Consider the following 24,362-nt stretch of genomic DNA (forward strand, 5'->3'; position numbering starts at 1 on the left):
CTCTCACAGTAATTACAGCTATCCTGGTAGATCTATGAATGCCACATAAATCCATATCACCATGACTTTATAATCCCCATAACTCTGATGTGCTAGTGTTGCAGGAGATATCATCAAAGTGAAGCTATTTTACATTTAAAGGGAGCACACATGGTAGAGGAGCGACTTGTCAATATCGCATCTCCAACTGCTTTCATGAGTTCAATTGCAAAGAAACACGACACCTTGCAAACATAGATATACAAAACCAGATTACACACAACCTAAATGCATAATGGTACTTCAGTGCAACACTATAAATAAACATTTTCCTCATATTTTGTATTGCACTTCAAAAATGAAGTTTCATAAATAAAACCATCCCTGGCCATGTTTATGTGGTTGTCATTTGCTTGCAGTGAACTCTCTATGTGCTGAGTGCTTTTTGGGTTTGGGCCAGGAGAAAAAGTGCAGATAAGGCCCGCATGCAATAACTTGTAACCCTGACTCCTACCTGAACCTACTGTGGAAACACACACTGCCCACACACACACATTTACCATTATACTAACAGGCCAACACAAGCCACGCTGGTCCAAATAGTCTGACTTGTGTTAGGAAAAACCCCACAAAAACACTTGAGCCCACTAATTTAGCTTTTTGATACAGTCACTGAAGTGTTTCAGCAGTTTCGAAAGTTCACACTCAAAGGTCACAGAGAGGCCGATAAAGGTTTAAATATGAGGATAACACACTTTTAGACAGTCAGAAAAAAGAGAGAAGAGAAGTTCAAATCCTGCTTACTTTTTCAGCTCCACTTTGAATTATTTTAATATTTGAGGGTAGTTATTTATTTATTTATTTATTTATTTATTTTTCAGATTTTTCTGCATTGAGTTCTTTTACTTCAAAACTTTAAGTATATGTTCTTTTTATATTTACTTACTTTTACTTAAATACCATTTTCAGTACAGGAGTTTTACTTGTAACACAGTATTTTTACAGAGTGATTTCAAATATTGGTATTAGTACTATAACTCAAGTAAAGTATCTGAATACCTCCTTCACTTAATTTGTTTAGCAGAATCAAATGTTTTTTCAAATATGTATCAGGTAAGGGCTATATGACAGGTAATATTAGTTGTGTGGACTGCCTCTCTTTTATCATTTATTTATTACTTTATTTAATTTTTTTTAAATAATTAATGAAAAAAAAGTTTGCTTAAAAGTACGTAATTAAGTTAGTAAGGAAACACAATGATATTTCCGAAAGAAATAGTTAAACATTACTGATAAAGTGAAACCTGTACTCTACTTCAACTGAAGTGCTGCACCTGCTGTGACATAAATCAAACGCACCCTTCAGCATTAAGGCGGTCCACTCAGTGAAACGCCCACCTGTGCTCACCTATGGAGCAGTTATCCCACATGAGAGGAACAGGCCCCTGTCGCTCATGTAGCATGTTTGCAAGCTACACTGACAGCAGTCTGGTCATTTTGACAGAGGACGGTTTTGTGTGGAAAATAATTGCATCTGCAAACTTTCACACGTGAGCAGGTGGCCTAAAACGCTGCATCAAGACAGAAGAGGAGTTTTTCTGTCTGGCGTGACTAATTCCCAAAAGGATTACTTTTCACTGAGACACCAGAGATGACTGCTTCACTTCACCAAATCAATGTAAGTACCTGCTTCCTGTGCCAACGCGCGCTTAATGCTTCCGGCTCTGATCAGTAGTTTATGGTCGTTAAGCAGCTCGTGGTTCAGCGTCTGATGGTTGGTTGCTCCTGTCTGCTTGCATGTTGCTGGTGTGTTCTGTTTTTGCTCAGGTAACGATCATAAATGAGTTTCCTGTAAAAGTGTCGGTTTGTTTTAGTTGTTATCTAGCATGTGCATTTGGATGCTTTGCACTATGATTTAGTTTGTGGTTAAATATGAATATTTATGTTTGTACTAATTTGCATGTTTCCCTTAGGGTTTTCTTCATGGGGTTTTCTTTTAGCAAACGAGCTCTGCAGTAGAGGGAATATTGTGTTGATTTGCAAGCATGACTGCTGTCTTGCTCAAAGCTCATTCCCAATTATTCTTTTATAAAAAGTTAATGTTTTTGGCTGACATACTGTTATTGTTCTCTGTCTGTCTTTATGTTGTTTTATCTCTCTTTGTCATCCAGTGAGGGACAGCAGGCCCACTAATAGTTTTCATGGTTCTGCAGTTTTTCTGACAAAAAATATATAGAGAAAATGGACCAAAGGTTTCAGTTTTTCCAGTCAAAGCAACCTCTCAATGTACAGATTCACTGTCCTATTCTTCATATCATCTCTGCTTACCTGCCATAATGGTTGTATGATTTATGTATGTAGATGTATTTGTGCACTTTTTGGGGTTGTTTATTATCCTAAAATAATCTCTGTTCTGTTTAGGTGGGTGATAGCTTTTTGGGAAATGAAGATAAAGTATCAGTGATTTTATTACCAGCCTAGACAACAACACAGTGGCTGGTATTGTTCTCACCTTGTGAGTCTCTCTCTGTGCATCATTGTATGGGTGTTTATATGTCTGTCTGTTGACAGATTTTAGGAAACGTGATAATGTTGCAACTGTGCAAGGTGCAGTTATTAAACCTTACAGCTGAGTGGGGGACATTAAAATGAAGGCCGAATTAGAAGACAGGTGTGGTCCAGGCAACAGGGCCAGAAGTAGAGAGGTAGGAAGTATGTACGCACCTGCCTGTCATTTCATTTAAGTGATGGATTGTTGTTTTCAGGGCAGAAGTCATCCCATTGCAAGATGGGCTCTAGTTTTGATAAATGTTGATACATACACAGTAGATCAGAAGTGTAGAGGGGGTTATATATACCTTCACAGTATACTCTCTCATTAGCCAAAGAAGCCATTGGAATATATGGGAGAGCATACCCACTTCCTCCATGATAACCTATCCATCTACCTTTTAGTATACCTACCTCATCAAATACCACTGCAGTAGATCAGTGACTCTACCCCTGAGTAGATACTTAGGCATATGAGCACTTCTTGCGGGCGCATCACTACCTTTCAGTTATGTCAGCCATATTGAAAATAATAACAAACACTACAAAAAGAAAAAGCAGATTTATTTTTTGCAAATATATAACTGTGAGGAGCATTGCTGAACATCAGCGGTCGGAGTGTGCTTCCATGCAATCAATCATACTGTAAAGTGAACTCATGTTTTATTTCATTTATCAATTTCTACCAACAGTCAAGTTCAATTTTGTACAGCATTTTTCAAAACCACGAGATACACTCCGCTTCATATTTCCACCGATGCTGAATGACTCTCCAACCTTCAACGTCTTGATGATTTTCTATTTTATTTATCTTCAGAGTGTGTTCAGGCTGTTTGATATATGACCTTCACATAAATATATAAACTCAACATAATATGGTCGTTTCAGAGGCTGTAGGTTGGTGCTATTGAAGTGAATCGCATTTTACAGAGAGGTGCTTGTGTTATGTAGCATAACCTTCTCATTAATATAAATTTAGCGGACAAAAATAATAGTCTGTCAGTACACCACAAACTGCAGCCTCCAAATGAACGTAAAACCATCTAAAAATATAGGATTTATTGCAGGACTCCAAGAATACTGTACAGAATTATGAAAGCTCTCGCAATTATGTGTGTGTGTGTGTGTGTGTATGTGTATTGAATGATTTGTGTGATTCATAACACCCCCTCCTCACCTTGTCGTACCCCATGCTGGCTTCTCGCTTCGCTCAGTTATGGCAGACAGCCCACCTCTCCCTGCTCAGAAATCAGTTTCAGCACGCCTGATGAGTGATACAGAGCTATGCAAAATGATATGAGTTTTGTAAGTTTTGAGTTAAAAGGTGGCATATTTTAAGGCCATATAAGCTGTGGTGTTGAAGAAACATATACGGTAATAATATGGCATCTGTACATTTCTGCATGTATATAAGCGTTACACTGGGTTGGATGTGTACATTGAGTGCTCGCACACCTTTTCTCACAATCAGGTTTGCTGGCTGTCATGTGCAATGAGAGCGAGTGATGTCGGTCCACGGGCGCTAGTAGCCATGAGCTCGCTGACAATCCATGTGCGCCAGTGCTGTGTGCCCGTGTCTGCTGTCTTTGCCGATCTGCCATCAACATGTTACATGAAGTAAAATGTCAGATGTGAACGGCTCCAGCAAGGACATTGTGACACATTTCTGTTTCAGTGGTCACAGTGAGCTGCGAATGCATGAATGTTGTGTAATGAAAAATTGCACTTCAGCCTCACACACTATTGTACACTGTAAATCTGAGTTTCACCACATTTTAGCTGCTGTATTGGAAAGAATTAACCTTTGTGTTGCGCTTACTTTACTCTAACATACCATGTGCCTTGTGTCTGCTAGGGGTGGGAATCACCAGAGGCCCAACAATGTGATATTATCAGGATACAACAGAATTGTGATTTCAAACATTTTGTGATATGTTTAGTATTGTGATAAAATATATTGCAATGTATTGAAATGTTTTACCGTTTTTTAAAAACTGAATTATGATCCCAACAAAAAAACTGGTCACCACTTGTTTTATCTAACAAGATAAAGTTATAAAGATAGTTAATTTTCACTTAAATATTTTTTTCTTGAAGCAAAATATATGTAGTGGACTGAAAAAGCAATTAAATGTAATATCTTCTAGTCTACCAAATATTTATTTTGAATAATATTAATATGTTTTTTGTTATTTAAAAAAAAGTAAAATACAAGCAGCAATACTGTATTGCCACACAAAAGATCTCACTACTATGCCATATTGATTTTATCCACCTATCAATAATGTCTGCCTCCATTTACACTTCCTTGCTTGATATTCCTTTGGGTATGTCATCTTGCTGGCTAAGTTGCTTTCATCTTTTTCTTTCCCCTTCTTTCATTAAGAACAAAGTGACCAGTTTGGCCTCATTCCTCTTCCAATTAGAAGTGATCGGTTGCACTGCATGTTGAAACAGCTCAAAAATCAGGACAGAGATAGATGCAGTTATGAAATGGTTTAGCTGATGCCAGCAAAATGCAAATGTTTGCATCAACCAACCAAATTTGGCAGAAACAGGTAATGGTAATATTGATAGTGAATGGTGAATTGTTACAGAAAATAATGATTCTGGGAATTGTGGGATCCAACCCTGGAGGCATGCAGAAGAAATGCTGAATGCATTTGATGGGCAGTTGGAGAAATGTAACCTAAACACATTGGCTTAACTTAATAAAAGCTGATGGTAGGAAACCTCAGTGAGTTCTGCACTGTACACCTTTTAGCAGTCACTTATTTGCCAAGAGATCTAGTGATGCTTTCTGTAGTGATATAATTCAGTTGATGCAGGTTGTGTCCTGAATTCTTTATCCATATGCAGGATCACCTTTCCTTCTTCCTTCCAAGGCAGCAATGACTGTACTTTTGGGGGAAAAGTGTTGTTATGCAAGCATGCCCTCCAAATAGCAAAGCTGTAGGTATTTCCGATTTAATGCACTGGTGCTTAGGCATTTCTCTCCATTGTCAATACTGAGGTGAGAGCTGACATTGTCGATACTATCATCTTGCACATTTCTGATTTGAATTCAACTTTAAGCTGCTATTGTCATTTTGGCTGACGTTATTAAGTTTGTTTTAAACAAGATCATGCAGTCCAGCAGAGCATTTAATTAATCCCTCTGTCTGTTGCCAGTGCTGTTGAATTTGGACAAAACATCAGTCTTGTTTTTTTTTTTAGCAATTCAAACACAGAGGGCAAGAATTCAGTTAATTAAAGTTCTGTCAAGTTTTTCATGGCAGCACTTTTCAATAACAAGCCTTTTAACACTGTGAACCCATTGATTTTCCTCTTTTGTTTCCTTCAGATCAAACATTGTATGAGAATATCACACTGTGATGTGCTTGTTCCAACTCAACATGCCATGCAATGCCATTACATGAAGCAGATATATTCTAGGTGGCTCTGCATCATTTTATATAGTTTTTCAGGTAAAAGAGCCCAGCATATTTGGTTTCTCTGGAAATGTCTGGGTCTCATGCATAGACTGTATAACATAACAGACATAGTTACTGTAACGTCACCCACTGGTTTGTGGACTGGTGTTTTATAACCTCAAGTAAAATTGAAATTTTGTCCATTGCCATCTTGTTTTTTTGGAGCCAGAGGTGACCATTAGAGGTTGGCGCTGTGAAGGAGCCAGGTGTGGATCAAACTCCCAGATTGTAGCGACCCCTTGAGGACAGCCTGTAACTCAAGCGGCCCAGCCCTAAAATATGTGTATCTTTAAGCCTTAATAAAATACACAGGTATTGCTATAAGGACCGAAACCGCTTTTTGTGCCAGGCTGTAAACATGTTCATTTCTGCTGTGAAGTTGGGCATTTTAACATGGGTGTCTATGTCGATTGACTCGCTCTTGAAGCCAGCCTCAAGCGGCCATTAGAGGACTTGTTTTTGGCACTTCTGTGTTGGCTTCATTTTCCAGCCCCGGAGGTTGCCTCCTGGTCTCAACAAGAGTTTCAAGTAATTATTGCAGGCCAAACATTTGGCTGTGCAACATGAATTGTGAAGATGGACCCTCTTGTGGTGTCTGTCAGAGTTGAGGAGGTTAACACCCTGAGGCAAGAGACACAGGAATCCTGTTACTTATTTATGTCATGCCTCTTAAAAAAGGTGCTGAATGTTGCCCACAAACACAGATATATAAAGCTTGAATTTTTAGATCACAATATTCAAGTCATTTAATGCTGCCATTAAGGCACACACAACATAAACACAGATCATGCATTAGGTCGGGAGAAGGATGAGATGATAACAGCCTTTGTGCACCAAGGTGTTTTATTGAAAGATTTATCCTTTAATCTGGATCTACAGCCCATAGTATCGTCAGTGAGCGGGTGAAGCCTCAGGCTCTCTGAGCACATACCATCACCTATCCAGTGGCGCATGGAGCTTATGTAGGTTTGTTATTAGGAACGGCACTGGCCGAGAGCTGAGGGCTAAGATTAAGGGACATATCTAAAGAGCACATAATGTAAAAGTATAATTCTAATGGAAAATATTAATGATTTATCTGTTTTGATCATTTTAAATATCTGAAATCAAGGATAATGGATTATTTTGAAACAAAACGCTAGTGTCGCAGTGCGGCTCTCCTTTACCACAGCTGGCCTCACTTTTGTAAGTAGGGAAGTAATATTATCACCATGTCTATCTATTGTGTCAGAGTTGTGTTGACAAATGGACAAAAGCTGACAAACATAATGTATTGTGCAGTTTTTTTTTTCTTTCACAGGCTGTTTGGCATTGGTTTCCTTCAGTTTGTGATTGAGCACTTGATTACCAACGCAGCATCACCATTAGCTGCAGCCCCGGAGCCTGCTGTACCAAAACAATGCTGCTGGCTACATGTAACACTGTTGGGTCAGAAAGAGCAGTCTATTCAACCGAGGAGGACAGAGTGCAGCTTTTATACTGAAGCACAGAGACAACATAGTATAGTGCTATCGGAGATGATAAATAGAAATGCTTCAGTCACTTTTGTCTGATTTTAGCATACACTAGTATCTTTTGTCATGTTTGTTACCCCTTTCACTGTTGGTGTGTTGCACAAGAGTGCACCACAGTAGTTGACAACTGTGTAAGACCACACTAAGTCTGATTTTAAAGCATATTCTTTCCTCTACATTTTGGTCTTTTATCCATTATTTTAAGCCATTAATCTGGTCTCCCTGGATACATCTCAAACTGATAGTTTCATGTTTTAGAGTGAATGGAGTGACAAAGCCATAAATAATGATTAGTTAGATACTGTTTATTTACCTCCTTCTGGATGACTTTTTTCTTAAAGATCTATATAGAGGAACATGAGTGTTTTTTTTAAAGTTGAGATCAGTGGATACCATTTGTTGTCTTGCTCTTTCTTCTTTTCTCATGATCTTCATCTCTTAATGGTCTAGTTTAATCTGGCTCCATAATTCAGAATCCATATTCAGAAGTTTAGCATTCAGTCCTTTCTCACTGTCTCTCTCTCATCTCAGGGACCAAGCAGAGCAAAAATTAGATCAGATATTTTCTTTCAGTTAACAAATGACCAGATGTAATTGAATTTACTATATTAAAATCCAAACTAAAACATAAAAAATCATATCTTAAGTCTCTCAAATCCTATCTCTTCTCAGTATTTGAAGATAGGGCTGTACAATATGGGGAGAATTGAATATCACAATAATTTTTTACTTAATACCTCAATGTTGATATTACGACAATATTGTAGGGTTGACAACTAGTGTTTGCACATGGTGCAATATATGAATATCATAGCCACATTCCTACTGACACCCACTTGCCACAAATTTCCCACATATTTGAGATTCAGTCTAATGGGTGCAGCAGGGTTGTGGGTTATTGCCTGCAGTACAGTTGTTGAAAAATGAACCAGAGGACTGAAACATTTGACTTACATACATGATGGTCCACGTGCTGACATGTGTCTCTCCCTCCTCACGCCCATGCAGGAATGGAAACCCTTTTAGCCTAAATGGGTCATGGCCACGTTATTGTACATTATGCGTCATAACCTACACATTTATGCTTATAATGTATATAAAGTATGTCACTAAATCTATTTCCTGATGTTATCACAAATAATTCAACACAAGGCTCCAAGTGCAACAAAATGTATTTGTTTAATGAGCAAATTTCATAACAGCTGGCCACGTCCGCCCAGTTCTGTGTATATGCATGCGTTTGTGCATAATATCTCACTGCATAACACTGCATGACTGGCAGGCAGTGCCGCCTCCATGGAGCAATGCTGAATTCAGCATTCTTAGCTCCCTCTGTGCTTTTTAAATATGTCAAGTCCATTATGAACGTATCCCAAGCTGCTTGCGAAAACTGTGTCAGACTAACAGACTGACAGTCTGCATTTATCTGTCTCTCGTGCAAACAAAGCACGCATTACCCATAATCATCTCAAGGCTTTGTGCATTTAAACACTGAACAGCACTTTGCAGAGTAACAACAGACAATTATGTTATATCAACCTCTATCTCATTTTCATGTAAATTTTATTTTTAGTGGGTGATCACCAACCAGAAACTAAACAAAGCAGCTTGCATATACTGCTCATTTATTCTGGCAGTTATAATGCAAGAAATTAATATACTGAATGATTTCTATCACTAAAAATTTGAGGTTAATTTAGGTGTTTAGAATTTATTTACTCAGGGTAGTTCCTCCATTTCTGCTGTTCATTTCCACTGTGAGAAAATAATACCATGGCATTATGTTTTCCATTTTTTCCCATTCTCATGAACACAGTATCTGAAACCACCTTAAGGGAATTTCTTAAAGTTTGGCACAAACATGCACTTGTAGTCAGTGATGGGCTGATTAGATTTTGGTGGTCAAAGGTCAAGGTCACTGTGACCTTGTATCCATCTCATTCTTGTAATCATGACATCTCAAGAACACCTTGGGGGAACTGATTTAAATTTAGCACAAAGTTCCACTTGGACTCAACAATGAATTGATTAGATTTTTGTAGTCATAGGTCAAGGGCACTGTGACATTGTGTCGATCTTATTCTCCTGAATAAGAATATGTGACATTTAATTCACCAATTAAATATGTGACATTTGGTCATAACGAATTGGCGACTGGTTGTAAACTATAAGTGCAACTTGACTGGTTCGCAGAGGCATACAACCACAAGGTGGTATATCTAGTAATGAATCATTTATTTATGATATAATAAACGATGGCTGTGGCTCAGCAGTTAGAGTGTAAAGCTCTGCAGTCAGTTTACCAATTTATATCAGCATACCCACATAACATGCTCATAGTATGATCAGAATTGGTGGTGCTTACTCACATTTACTGTCATGTTTCATGCTAATGGTGGCCTTAAAGTCAAACTGATTTTTAGCCAGCATCATACTTACACTACAGTTTAATTGAATACTTGTAGTATGTAAATTAAGGGATTGAACCAAACTTAAAACAAGCTCTCTCATTCATACACTCGTTAAATGTTTGGTCAGAGTAAAACACAGCAGAAGTTTTTTTCTGTTCCACAATATGACGGCACATATTTCATAAAGCTCTCCACGGGACACTGTAAATGTAAGTGGGTAATTTCAGACAATGTCTGACCCAATTTAAAGTGTGATTATCCTTGTATTTAAGGTGTCAGGAGCTGTGGGAGCTTTAAAAAACTCAGCATAATGCACTTTCTGGTCTTACTCTTTACTCCATCCCCTGTGATGCTGTTGAACCCGAGTAAAGACGGACAAAACAGACTTGGTAGAAAATACTGTAAAACCAAAACATAAGAGCAGAATCTTACAGCCTACCGCTTGATGTTTCCAGTACAGCTACATCTTAATATTCTGACATTATAGGGTTGACTGTTAGTAAATAATTTACACAAACATATTTTTGATAGATAATAATCAGTAATGTGGATATCATGACCAAATAGGTAAAGACAAATGATAGACAAGCTAGAACAGCCTGGGAAGTTCAAAAATGATATTACTGTAATGTAGCCTTTAAAACCAGGAAAAGACAACACTCACAATATAACTATATTTGAGATCAAAGACGATATCTCGTCTCACATAGTGCTATTGATATAATATTGATAAATTAGCCAGCCCTAATTGAAGATAGTCTTTAAGAGTTAGTAAACGTCATCTGGTTTTCTTGTGTTACATTCAATGACTAACACTCTACAGCAAGACACAGCAATTAAAATAAATACCCTACTAAATATACCCTCTTTCAGGAAGTAAATAAAGCAATGCCACAGGGGGAATAAAGGTTTTCAGCTCACTGCAAACCCTCCACTCTCAGGCTGAAAAAGAAACACTGTAATCCCATTTTACCCAAAATGGGCTGCAGTCTAGAGGACCTTAAAAAGCACATTTTGCTTTTTTTTGCAAAGACTGGCAGAGTCAATAAAAGTGTTTCTACCACCCAACCATCCATCATTTTCCATCCATTCAGGGTTGCAGAAGTCTGCAGCACAGAAGCAAGCCATGTATTCATTTTAAAATATTGTCACTGTTATTCACGAAAAGAGCATCTAGATATTATGGAGGACAAAGATGGATTTGAAGCACATTTGTAGATTGAAAAGAAGGACAATGGTGGTAACACGGTGTGTAATCAGCAAAGTATGCACACATAAAGCTACTGGCTTATAAAACAAAAACAAACAAAAGACAGCTTACCTCACTTTGATTTTTGTGAATAAGCTATTTTAAACCTTAACCCTTTGAAACCTAAGCAAGCGGGCTTGATTTCTTTCAAAAACATTGTACGTAGGCAGTGAGTAACGAAAGAAGAAATTACCCTAAAAATTAGCAAGAAATGTGTAAAAAGTGCAAGAAAATAACCTAAAAAAATATTAATTTATTATTTTAATTGTTTAAAAACCATAATCATGTTGGAACATAATTTTAAATATGCAGTTATGATAATTATAAATCTATTTTTCCCTACCTTTTTTCTTTTTTTCCTAGACATATTTCCCTTTTTAAAAATATAGCTCTTGTAAATTTGTGAAGCAAGTTGAGTATCATGCATTAAATACTTGTAAAAAAGAGTCTGAAAGCAGCACAAAAAAGTAATGTCACTCCAGGTGTTGAATAGTTAGCTGACAGACAATATTCATATGTACAAATTTGAACTTTAAGCCAAGTGCAGCAGCACCACTCCAGTGGATTGTTGTGATGGTCGACCTCATTACATGGAGGTGAATCCCACAATGTTGGAGCAATAATAATCACTGTACAGCAATAACTTCTCCGCGCTGCTTGTGGGTCATTATCGCTGGTGTCCACTTAGAGAATTGGGACACTGATTAATCAACAGGATAAAGGTGCCTTTTCTTACTCTCTCTCTCTTGCTTATTTCTTATCCCTTTCCTCTCCTCATGGTCATTAGCTCACAACAGATCTGTAATTGGACCCAAAGAGGCTCAAGAGGAAAACCCTTTTTCGGGCCTCTATGACATTGTGAACTGAATTTCAGCCCTTGGCTTTTCTCTCTCCCTCATCGAATTCATTTCTGGCATTATGCCATTAACTGTAGATTCATATATATTTTTCAGTCACCTTAGGCTGCCAGTTGGAGTTGCCAGTGTGTAAAATTGCCACAGTGGCTTTACACAAGACATAAACTTTGCACAGGACACCTCATTAATCCTTCTCCTCTCTATCCCACTCACCTTCGCTGTCAATGTTATTGCTCTGCACCTTGCCAGTCTTTGTGTCTGAATGGAGCAGCATTTTCTTATGTTGCCAATCTTGCTGTGTCTCCCTCGCTCATACGCAACTCAAATAGGCTGTTCCTTCTTTGACAGTAAGTTATCGGTTTGTATGACAGGAAGAAGCTGTACTAACAAGCTGTTCAATAGAGTACAGAACTGTGTCAATTCTGTTCTATAAATGAGATAGGGCAGATGTTTGCTACTTTACTGTATAAAAAAGTGAAAGAAAGAAACAAAATGTAGGCAAATTAACTAGATTTTATGTTTTCGGTATCACCCTAAATGCCTTAACAATAAGCCATCTAGGCATCTTATGTAACAAACATGGGTTTCAAAATTGTAGTGATTGAAAATTAAGCTTACTGGGGCGTTTGTTTTTAGAAGCAGAAGCAATGCACTTACATAGGCTATTGTGTTTTTGTATTTTTATGTCACAGAAAATGAGCTGTTTTCTTTTAACAACTACAACATGATGCAAGTTTCTTATCATGCATAAGCCACAGCTACCATTGTTGCTTCTTATTTCTGAATATTTTACACTTGTTTTCTACATGGCTGTACTGTATCAAAATAAAGGGAAATGGAGCTTTATAAATACCTGTGGGACATTTAGTTTAAAATGCAGATTAGTGGGTTTGATTTGCAGGTACTTTCATCCGGATAAAAAGCTTTTCAGAAAACAAGGTTTTTATCTGCATAGTTTTATTCATCTCAGGGTGGCCGAAGTATTAGGACAGATTCAAATTCTGTGAAGCAGTCACTTTTTTAAAGAACAAATTTACATTTAACATACCCAACATTTTTAAGACAAAATGTGATGTGGCATCATCAGTGACTGTTGTACAAATGTTTCGCAGGGATCAGTTAAAGCCGCAGTTGATTTTTGGCCACAAGAGGTTAGAAATAAAAAGCTGTAAGAGCTATAAGATGAACAGCTTGTATAAACGACAGTCCCTCCAGGATTTTGCAATGTTGCAGTCACATCAGTTGAAGCATATTCAGCCAATCCCCATGCATTCTTCACAGTTAAGCATTTTTTTTCGATCACTGCAACTTTACAGCAAATTTGACAATTTGAAAAAGACAAAAATCTCTCTTCATTGTAGAACTATGCTCAGCATATTGATTTGCTCCTTCTCTTGTTGCTCCTCTCATAGTCTCTCTGATTTCTGTGGGATTGTGAGCTCTCTGCCTGGGACAGAGTCACACGCACATATAGTGACAGGGCTAACTGTTAGCATTACGAATGTTACTCAACAGTAATGGGTTAAACAACAGAGTTGAGCCCCCATCAAAAATAGATTCTAATACTTTGGGAACTAAATGCCCATTATAGGGAATAATGCCATTTAAAAAAAATCCTAGAAACATAGCAACATGTATCTTATTTTAGGCCCTAACTATCTCAAAAACAGCCCATAAAATCATGGTGAGACATGGAGCAACATTAGGAAAAAAGAATGATTAATGCAGGGTTTTGCAAACAAACTTTCATTATAAGTAATTTACAGTGCTTCTTGAAGTTGTTTGTCATCAAGTGGTCATGAACAGGAGAACAGGAAATCACAATCATTTCACCACGGATCCATCAGTGGAAAAGAACAGTGCTGAGATGGAAGATATTTTTTGGCCTGACAGACCTGTATTAGTTTCCCTTCCTCTCAAATTACTATACATTTCTGTGAGACGCAGCAGTCTAACACACACAGACATAACACACACACACATGCACGCACACATGCACACACCTCTGTTACTCTGCCTCCTTCAACACACACCTTCCCTTGCAGGGACACTTCACCCTCTCTGGGAGATGAACAACGCACCCCTCTTCATTTTTGTGACGCAGATATAACAGTGGGGCACCTGTAAACCTGTGGAGATGAAAGAGGCAGTTTTGTAATTAAAAGAATCGAGAGGGGTCTTTTTTTCTTTCTTCTTACAGTCAATCTTTCAAGGCGGTAAGCATAATTGCCATGACTGATAGGGTGTGGGCGGGGAATTGATCTGGGGAGCCGGTGCGGTCCCATTATTCTGCTCCACTTCTCTGTATATCTCTCTCTCTCTCTCTCTCTGGCTCTATTTTTATATATTTTTCCTATCCCTGGAGATATCTGCTTGTCTATCCCCCCTCACTACAGTTACATGCATCCTTCCGTTTGTGTTCATAACATTCGCACGATTAGTCATTTGCTTCGCTTGTGTTAAAGCCGGTTGACAGTGTTTTAGCCGTTTTGACTCACCTAATTTTTCTTGTGACGTGTGCAACTACAGCTACAAATAACCTACAACTAAATTATGAAGACAGCTGTTTGTAGTATTTGTCTCTTAAACCACATCTGCACTTTGTACAAGACATTTTTCAAGTTGTTGTGTTGTAGTCACTGCACATTTCTCATGACAGTGTTGCAACAACAATACATACCGAAGAATCATTACAAGAGATGCATATTATTCAGGGATTATACTTACAAGGTGGAACAAAAAATGTTTTTAAAAACATCTTTATTAACAAAACTGATGTACAACCATGAAAATCACATTTTGAATGATCTTTATATATATATTCTACATATGTGCAGAAATATCGGAGCAAGATTTTGGTATGTGAAGAGCTGTGGTTGCTGTTTGTAGTCTGAGAAGTGTTTCCCAATCAATTTTAAATGGCAGGGAAACGGTCTGTGGAGAGGTGGTACATATTGGCTGAAATGCATTCTCTGAACTCAGAACCAATTTTCTATTATCTGACATTGATTTAGTTTTACAGCAAAATAACATGTAAGATTTTGTGTGATTTTTGGCAACCTAGTGTGTTTCAAACCCCCTTTTTACTTCTGCTTTTAAAGAATCCTGTTAATAAGAAAATTGTGTGTGTGCACGTTACAATGAGGTGGTAATATGTTAGTTGGCAGGACTCTGACCAGACAATGGTCTTAACAGAATAGCTGTGTTTACTTGGATTGTCACCATAATATTTGCATGTAGATACAATATTACATGTAAATTGGTTTTGGGCCATCCCAGAACCAGTGCAGCTGTCCAGTGTTTGCACTGACGGGAGAATTTTATTTAGATCATACTTAGTTCAACCCTATGATCAATTTCTTTCTCTTTCCACCTGACTGACTCTTTTACTTCCACTGTCTCGACCAGTGACATATTCTCTGTTCATCTTCTGTCCACTGTCTTTACTAAAATCAGAACTTGAGTCTCCATCCATAGTCTGTCATCTGTCATTTGTCCCTTGCCTAACTCATATCTTTCTGTATTGACCTCATAGTCTCTCCTGTCAGTGGTCTTCCACTCTGTCATAATGCTTTGACCTTCTGTGCCTCCTGCAGGCAAGCCTGCACATGCCCGCCTGCTCTTTGGCCGCCGGATTACCCTGCATGCTGCATGAGCACAAGTGTGGGCAGCTGAAGGAGGGCTGCACATATGTCTCGTCCGTCAAACTTCTCCTTCCATCCCTTCTACACTAATTTTGTTCATCCACTTTGGCTGGTAGAATAAAAATGTCTGAGTTTTACAGCTATCTGACTCATAAGACATAACTTACTAAATTGATTTCATGTAGGGGGAACTGGGAAAGTACCTGAGGTTGATTCTGTATTTCTAAGAAAGTAAATCAGCTTCAAATGTAAGAGTGCATACATTGTTTTGAAGCTGAAAATCGAATTGTAGCCAGTGAAAATGTAAATGAATCCTTGTTTTAAACTTGTAAAACTGTGTGGGTGGCGTGTGTGACTCTTGTATCATTCTGTGTCCCCCCTATAAATTCTGAGGATTTTGTGGGTCTGTGAAGACATAGCACAGGCAGAACTCTCGATGAGTTTTCTTTAGCAGCAGTTTGTGACTTGAAGGTCGGATTGATCTGTTGATCCATTCAGAGCTGATCAGATGTGACCGATGGATGTCAGGACTAACCTGAGACTAACGTCCATGTCACCTGGTCTGTAACCAGCCCCTTACACCCCTTACCATCCTTAAAAACTAAGAAAAGAAAACAGGATATTACAATATCTGAAATCTAAGACAGATCTCTCATCTCATATCATCATACGGACATAATATTACTGTATTGCAGTCTAATTTCAGTGCTCCTAATGAACGGTCCAGCTTTAAAATTATCAACATCTTTTTGTGGTGGCAGATGTTGATGTAATCATGGTGGTTCGCCCCAAATAGTGGTGTGGGAAACCCTGGGCTAATACACTTTACTTGAATGCATGCATAAGTATCCATTTGCCTACATTAAGCCATGTTGGAAAACAGTCTTTTTGCCAAGGAAAGTCCATTAGTGTCGAAATCTCACACCGTTATTGACCTTTGAAAGACGACCAAATTTAAGTCTGGGTGGAAAATTGTGAAGGTCAGATTCTTGTTCTTTGCATAATTTTAGAACAAATCAAATTTTTGGAAAACTATACTGTGTGTATCAGTTTTCTTCATCATTTCGCTTCCTCTATTAATAACTGAGTATAGCTGAATAGTTCTCCTTACAGGGGTTACAAAAGTGCTGCCAGCAGTGTGAACAGGGTGAACAACTACAAGGATGATGTAACTGAATTTAGCTACAGTAACACCATCTAAAGGGGCCCTCATTGCTGTCATGGCAGCATTAGCTAACACACTAACACATACTACATGGAGACATATGTACACGCACCCACACATGCATGCACAAAGGGTTTACAGAAATAAAAATAATCACATGTACACCCTGTTTACTTCACACATATTTTTTTTTCTTTATGGAGACAGTTGCTCTTCATCTTTCTCTACCGTCTCTAATCCTGCTGACTTCTTCTCTCGTGTATTTGAAGGTAATTCAGTGCTTAATACTCTGGCACTTTTTGACAAATAAGAAGGAAAGCTAGAGCCAAGGAAGTGTTGGTTAAATTTTTAACTTACTGGAGGTTTTAAACACACACACACACACGCACGCACGCACGCACGCACGCACGCACACACACACACACACACACACACACACACACACACACACACACACACACACACACACACACACACACAGAAGCCATATGAGCCCATCTTGACAGACATGCACCTATTTCCAGAGTTTAATTATTTGAGGGCTGATGGGGAATACAGGAAATCACAGGATTCCAAGGATTCAGGCTTTCAAGACGTTTCCTGACAAACAAAACAACAAAGTGGCAGAATTTTAATGATTCTTCAGCAGCCACTGTCTTTCTGAGTTGTCTAAATTCAAAACAGCTTGAACAGTAAACATATACAGCTTTTTCCTTTTTTGTCAAATGCGTCACAGGCTTAAAAAAAAAAAGGAATTTACTTTAAAAATAACACCGTCACTTAGCATCAGCTTCAATCCAGCAACCTAGCGACCTTAAAGTAATCTGTACATTATGAAAGACCCTCTGGGGAGTGACAGAGCAGAGAAACTAAATTCTGCATGCTGTAGGAATAGCAGTGTTGTGCTCTGAGATGAGCAACATGTTCCTTGGGAAAAGAAAAGAAGAAAAAACAGTCACAGACTTGTAAGTTAGCAGCTCAGAATTTTATTCAGAATCTTAAATCAGGATAAACATTTCACACATACAAGGACATGTATTTTATTGACAAACTTCTTCACGCAACTCCACATATGACGTGACCGGAAATGTGAAACATTTTTGTGAAGGGAAGATAGTTAGGTGTCTACATCAAGGCGAACAATTGCATGATAACTTTGAAGACAATGCTGTTCAGTTTAAATAAGGGATTCTGGAATAATAAAGTCTGCTGTATCACATGTTAATTCATCTACATAGTTGAGCACTTATTAATTAAAATAGCATATCTATCAGATGAAGAGGTCAGACCTGAGGCTATATAATAATGTGTTGATTTTGATTGTAGCTTTTGACAGGAGCCCCTGCCTGCAGTGTCCTTTCGCCTCAAATGACCTCTCAGCACACCTATGCTGCCTTCCTCTAATGGAGATAATGACCATAACTTTGATTGCTTGGTTATGATTGATTAATGCTTAGGGGTCTGTGGAAGTATCAGTCCTGCCATCACTCGCTGCATTTAGGGCGTGGCCTCCATCACATAGAGGTGAACTAATTGGCTGTTAGACTCTGGTGACAATGTCCCATTCACTCGTTTGAAAAGGTGCACTGTGTGACTGAAGCAGGGTTGATAGCTCTAGTAAGCTGCTCTGCAACATAACTGGTGGTGGATCCATCCTGGTCACTGGGAAATTGCACGTACAAGGCTCATTTTGGTGTCATGGACCTGCGTCTTTTTTGTTCTTTTAGAGTCTTCTACAGATAGTGATTTCACGTTATTTGTTTGCATATGTGTGCAGACTAATGTGTCAGAATCCATTTCTGTGGTTTATTTCATAGACTTTTCATATGTCGTATTTGCATTATGTTTTGTCTCTGTGAATTGCATGATTGACAGGCACTGACAGGCTGGTGATTGCATGAATATCTCAGTAGGCCCCGACCACTGCAAAATATGGAACTTTGATGACACTTTAATCATGCTACTTAGACATTTGGGAGTATGTTGCTGAAGATGGTTGAGATTTCATCACCATAAATTACATTGCTGCCAAAATAGTTATGCATAGTAGACACCTTTCTGCTTCTCTGTGTTGAGCTTACAACACATGATTCTTGCCATAACTCAAGAATTCATACCCCAGTTATGACAAAGTTTCTCACAAATGTCTAAATGGTTATATAATGATGTTGAAGTGATGACATTTTATATCATTGAACTGCACTTTGACATTATGATAATTTGCACAAATACCTTTCTGGCCAATATTTAGTATCATATCTTAGGAAAAGAAGCATTTGGTCAAATGCTGAATTGGTGACACTAGTCTTTGGTGCCCACCTTAACACTGTGGTTAATGTAGAGATCTTCTGTGCTGCTCAAGTTTTCTTTTTGTATCTGGAGAATAAACAACCCAGGTGCATAATACACCTGCGGAAAGGTGCTGACTTAGTTCTATTCATACACTCCAGTCTGTGTATGAGGAAGACCAATTTTGCTCACATGAGAAAGATAAGAAAAGTGTGTTATCCCTAGATATTAATTTTGTCTTCGCAAGCACATATTTTAAGTCATCCCAGCTGCTTGGATGTTTTGTGGAATATAATTAATTACATATAATTAGTTTATTATGTCACTTAACTTGCAAAAATCAACAACCACAGCACCCTCTCCCTTTTAAAAAACCCCCAAAAAGACACCAAGGCTCAGCAGACCCCAATGACTGCTTTTAAGCTGACCAGCTGAATCCAGGGGCCCTGTATTCAACGCGAAATTCAGTTTAGCAAGATGTCTCTGCAGGGGTGAACTACGACTTTCCATCCCTTGATTGTTGTGGTGACTCACTGTTAACTGGGAAAGATCACCATGGTAACATCTGCTGCAAAGCTAACCTTATTTGATGTGGTATAAATGTAACCTACCAGTCGCCAGTTACTATTTTCTAATACACTGAAAATCTTTCATTAAGTATGCAGAAGCCTTTTATAGTGCATTGCAGTGTCTCTGTAGATGTACATTAATTAAAACTCAGTCAAACAGCAAAGTATTTTACTTTTACTGTTAATGGCAGTGATATGCATTTTAAGACAGTTCCCCCCTCAGTAATGTTCTTGAGCTCCAGCAGCAGAAACAGAAATACATTTTTCTGTTTTTTGTTTTGCTAATTTGTACTCTTTGTGACTGTTAAACACTATATAGTAATCCATATACAATTCACAAATAACATAGTTCATGTAGGTTGAGGTTACAGATGATTTTGTACTACAATTTCTACTGCATGTCTGCCTTTTATATTCTATTTGTGAGCTTACACTCTAGATGTTTTACTCCAGTGAGTCAGATAACATTTTCTGCTACAGCGAGATTCTTTCCCCTTGTGGATAAGCGTCAACGTCTTATCTATTATAAGGTCACTTTTGATTCATTGATGTTGAAAAGTCCCTTTTTGTTGCAGAGATAAACTCCTTTGTGTCAACATAAAATGGGTTATCAGAACCAGGTGATGAACAATTCTGTGTTAATTAGGTCAGGTGATAAATTCTCTGAGGCCAGAAACCCCACTAAATAGGTAGTCCTAGATCAACAATGCCAGGAAAATAATCAAATAGATTTTGGTGGCTGGTGCAAGTAATTCCAGGTTCACAGGGCCACATGATATGCAATCCTGGGTAAACAAAACCAGATGACACATAAAATCTTGGGTTAACAAAGCCAGATCAAACTTTGGGTTAAAGGAACAAGGTTACACATAGATGTACATGTAATCCTGGGTTAACAAAACCAGAGGATCCATCAAATCTGGGGTTAATAGAGCCAGGTTATACATAGATCTACCGGTAATCCTGGGTTAGCAAAACCAGATGATACCTAATCCTGGGTTGACAAAACGACGTGATACATAGCCTTAGGTTTACCATACCAGATGATACGGAATCTTGAGTTAATAAAACCACATGATACATAATCCTGGGTTTACAAAGACAGATGATACATAATACTGGGTTAACAAAACTAGATAATACACAACCCCTAGATAAAAAAATCAGATGATACAAAATCCTGGGTTAACAGATCCAGGTGATGCATACATGTAATCCTTCATTAATAGAGCTAAATAATAAAAAATAACACAGATGATACATAATTCTGGGTTAAAAGAGCCAGGTGGTACCTAATGTGGGATTAATTGAGTTGATGATAAATAATCCTGGTTTAAAAAAATGTATTATGCATAATCCGGGGGGCGACAGAGCCTAGTGTTACACAATCCTAGATTAAGATAACGTTGTGAAACATAAGTCTGGGTTAACAAAGCCAGATGTTCAAAAATCCGAGGTTGACAAAGCTATACGATAAATAATCCTGGTTTAGGATTAAAAGGCCAGTCTCTGAGAATATTTCCTAAAAGATGTTGGACTTGGTACAGGAGATAGATAGCTTTAGTTTTTCTTTCTGTTGCTTAATGGACTTTTTGTCTTTAGGCCAATACCAGCAAATTTGTTAGATTAGTTAATATTTTATATTCATCAAGGTGACACAGTCATTGTGCTTGGACAGAATTTGTGATGACATGCTGCAGTGTTTTTGCAGGTGTGTGTGTGTGTGTTGGCATCAGCGTGCAATTTCTGTTCATCTATTTTTGCATTGTAGCACTTGTTTTTTTATCGTTTTATGTTACCTTCTCTGTGTTCAACTCATTGTGAAATGATCTATAGGACTGTTATTCTTCAATCATCACATTTATTTTCGCTCTGACCTTTCAAAAGGCAAGTTTCCCTTTATTCTGCTGGCACTCACTCCAACCTAGTGTGCTCCCTTGAAGCTGCACATTATAAGTCATTAAGTGCATTCAAGTATTTGTGCAATTCACCCTAGTGCCCCCTTAAAAGTACAAAAGGAGGGTGACAGATGTTAGGTTTAACTGCATGTGTCTATTATATAAGTATTTGCACCATAATGAGTGTGTCTGATTTTCTGTGCCCACACATGCAGATCTGTCAGTTGATACCTGCGCTCAGTATAATGCAGTGAATGTGCGCTCACTTTTCAGCTGACGGGGCATGACATTGTGTTCTTCCTTTTTTGCTACTCTGTCCTTGTCTCTGAAAAGGTATTATCACCATCCACTCTATCTCCCTTATCATCTCCTGCAAGGGGCAACTTTTTGGCTGCCGTGGCTCTCTGGTGGTTAGAAGTACCAGCTCCCTTATCCAGAGGTCATGCTTACAATTACAGCCCTGCATCACCAAGTATTTGGTGAACCGGCCCTGAAAAATGCAGAAGCCCTATCTTTACTGTGCTTGGTTACATAAATGTAGTCACTCTGTTGCACTGTATACTTAAACCTTTGGCTTGAATAAACTAAATACAGTTTTCCTCTCCAGCTGAGTTGGCCCATACCTAATGTTTTGTGCAGCATTTTCTTGTTAACTTGAAAATCTGCCAATATCATTTTGGTGTGTATCTGCATTTGCACAGATGGTGATGATTACAAGTGAAAAGAATTTTGTTCTTATCTTCCTCTTAAGCTGTTTTAACTATTTCTCTCCTCCACAGGGAGGTCAGTAAATTGGTCAGTTTCTCCCACAGCGTCTGCACCTGCAGATATTTTAGTGAGTGAGTTGGCACACAATAAAGTACGTGTTTGTTCTCCATGTCCGTATAAATGTAGCAGTTTACCCTCAAATTTTCTTTACTTAATAGTATGACAGCATTATATCATCAAGTTGGAATATTGCCATTATCAAGATTTGAAATTTTCTTATCATAATAAAAATTATACTTGTATTATCATGAACAATATGACATGGCACACCCCTAGTAAGATGTGCCTACATAGGCGGGTTCACAGCATGCATACGCAAACACAAACAAACAAAGACAGAGACAAATACAGGGATGCTTAAATGGGTTGTGGGTGGGTGAAATAATACATTGTTAATTGCATTCTCAAATAAGTGAACATAGCAGAGGAAATAGCAGAGCTGTTGTCTGACTCCTCATTATGAGACACTATGTGTATTTACACATGAGGAGCAGCGTAACTTCATTGGTCATTTTAGAAGCTAAAAGTCAAGTTCTGTTTCCTCTGTCAAAAATATAACTACAGCTTTGAGTTTTGTAGCTTAAATACCCCACAGTATTTGCTTCAGTCACATTACTACTCACATTACTCTCAGCAGAAAACTGCTCACTTCCTCAATTTGCAAAATCTGCCATTTGTGTAAGCTGCAGGTACAACTGGTTTTAAAAGAAATTAGAGATGACAAACTGATTGGTTGAATTCAGGTTGTGCCTAAAACACACTTGTGATTAATTCAGGGACTAAATAGAACTCCTTTGCTCCTTGCACTTTACTATGTGCAATTTTACTCGCAAAAATAGAGTTGGACACACAAGTGCACTTGCCCCTTGCACTCTAGACTGTGTGCTACAGAAAGTTTAAGAAGGGCCCAATTTCTCACCCAAGAAAACTTAGTCTTAGCATATTGACAACCAGGAGTTTATAACTGAGGGCCTACATAGTAAGGACATGAACTGATTTTCTCACTCTGGGATAAAATAAGAACATTTATCAGATTACTTCATATGCTAGGATTAGGCTATTGCATCAGATCAATTATGACTTTAACCCTCTCACTTGTAAATATCATAAGTAGGACAGGCTGCTGTAATCGTAGTGCAGTAAAAATAACCACAGAAAAGGGTTCTGAAATAGATGGCCATCTGAAGAACCCCCTGGCCATGGGAAACAGACATGCTGCCTGGTGAAAGTACACCCTCCGAGCTCGGGCCAATCTGTCACCTTGCATATAGTGCTTCCTGTTTTGGCTCCCTATCTGTCTTTCTCTCTGTCTCTCTCTCGCTCTCTTTTGCCCACTTACTTCTCCATCCTGCCCACTACTGTACAGTCTGCAGGGTCTATTTCTGTTCAGTTCACTGAGATCCAAACAGGTTTGAGAGGCTCTATTTGTGCCCTCCAGTTGTCTACATCCAGGAAGTTCAGTAGGCAATCAGCCCCACTCCACTGCAGGCTTTTGCAGAGGTTTTTACTGCTTATTTTTATGTTTCTATTTGTATAGTATGTTTATGTTTGTCCTCATCAATCTGTCACTTTGTTGCTTATGTATTTTATGATTATGTTTACTAATGTTCAAGTTTTTCTTCATTAGCAAGAATTCTTAAATCATAATTTCAGTATGATTTGTTGGCTGGTGTTGGCACTCATCACTCTCACTCAGAGCCTGCCTCTGTTGCACTGTTAATACTTTATGGGAAACTTTATGATTAAAATTACAAGAAACTTCTTTTGTAATTTAAACTAGCTGGATATTAAAATTACACCATTTCTGTATGTTAAGTAAAGCCTCACACGTTCCATCATTACAATTACTGCACAGATTGGCTTTCTCTACATTTTGAGCCTTTTGTTGCTTGTACTTAGAAAACAGCACTGCTTTGGTGGAGAACTGAAATAGAGTCAATTACTGAGATATACTGTGTCTAAATTTGGAAGCCGGGGCTCTCCTCTTCAAGGCAGA

At 38.2% G+C, this 24,362-nt stretch overlaps 1 long non-coding RNA gene across 2 annotated transcripts in view; it reads left to right on the forward strand.

Annotated features, from left to right (window-relative positions):
* The first annotated feature begins 1,376 nt into the window (after positions 1-1,376).
* Positions 1,377-24,362, forward strand: part of LOC148187265 (uncharacterized) — a 175,475-nt gene continuing 152,489 nt past the window's right edge. For both annotated transcript variants that reach the window (XR_015778934.1, XR_015778933.1), the window contains exon 1: positions 1,377-1,657. This is a non-coding gene — a long non-coding RNA (uncharacterized LOC148187265). The remainder of the gene's footprint in view (positions 1,658-24,362) is intronic.

This window comes from Plectropomus leopardus, chromosome 15, assembly GCF_026936395.1.
Source record: "Plectropomus leopardus strain MGB_pleo_1.0 chromosome 15, ASM2693639v1, whole genome shotgun sequence".
Classification (NCBI taxonomy): domain Eukaryota; kingdom Metazoa; phylum Chordata; class Actinopteri; order Perciformes; family Serranidae; genus Plectropomus; species Plectropomus leopardus.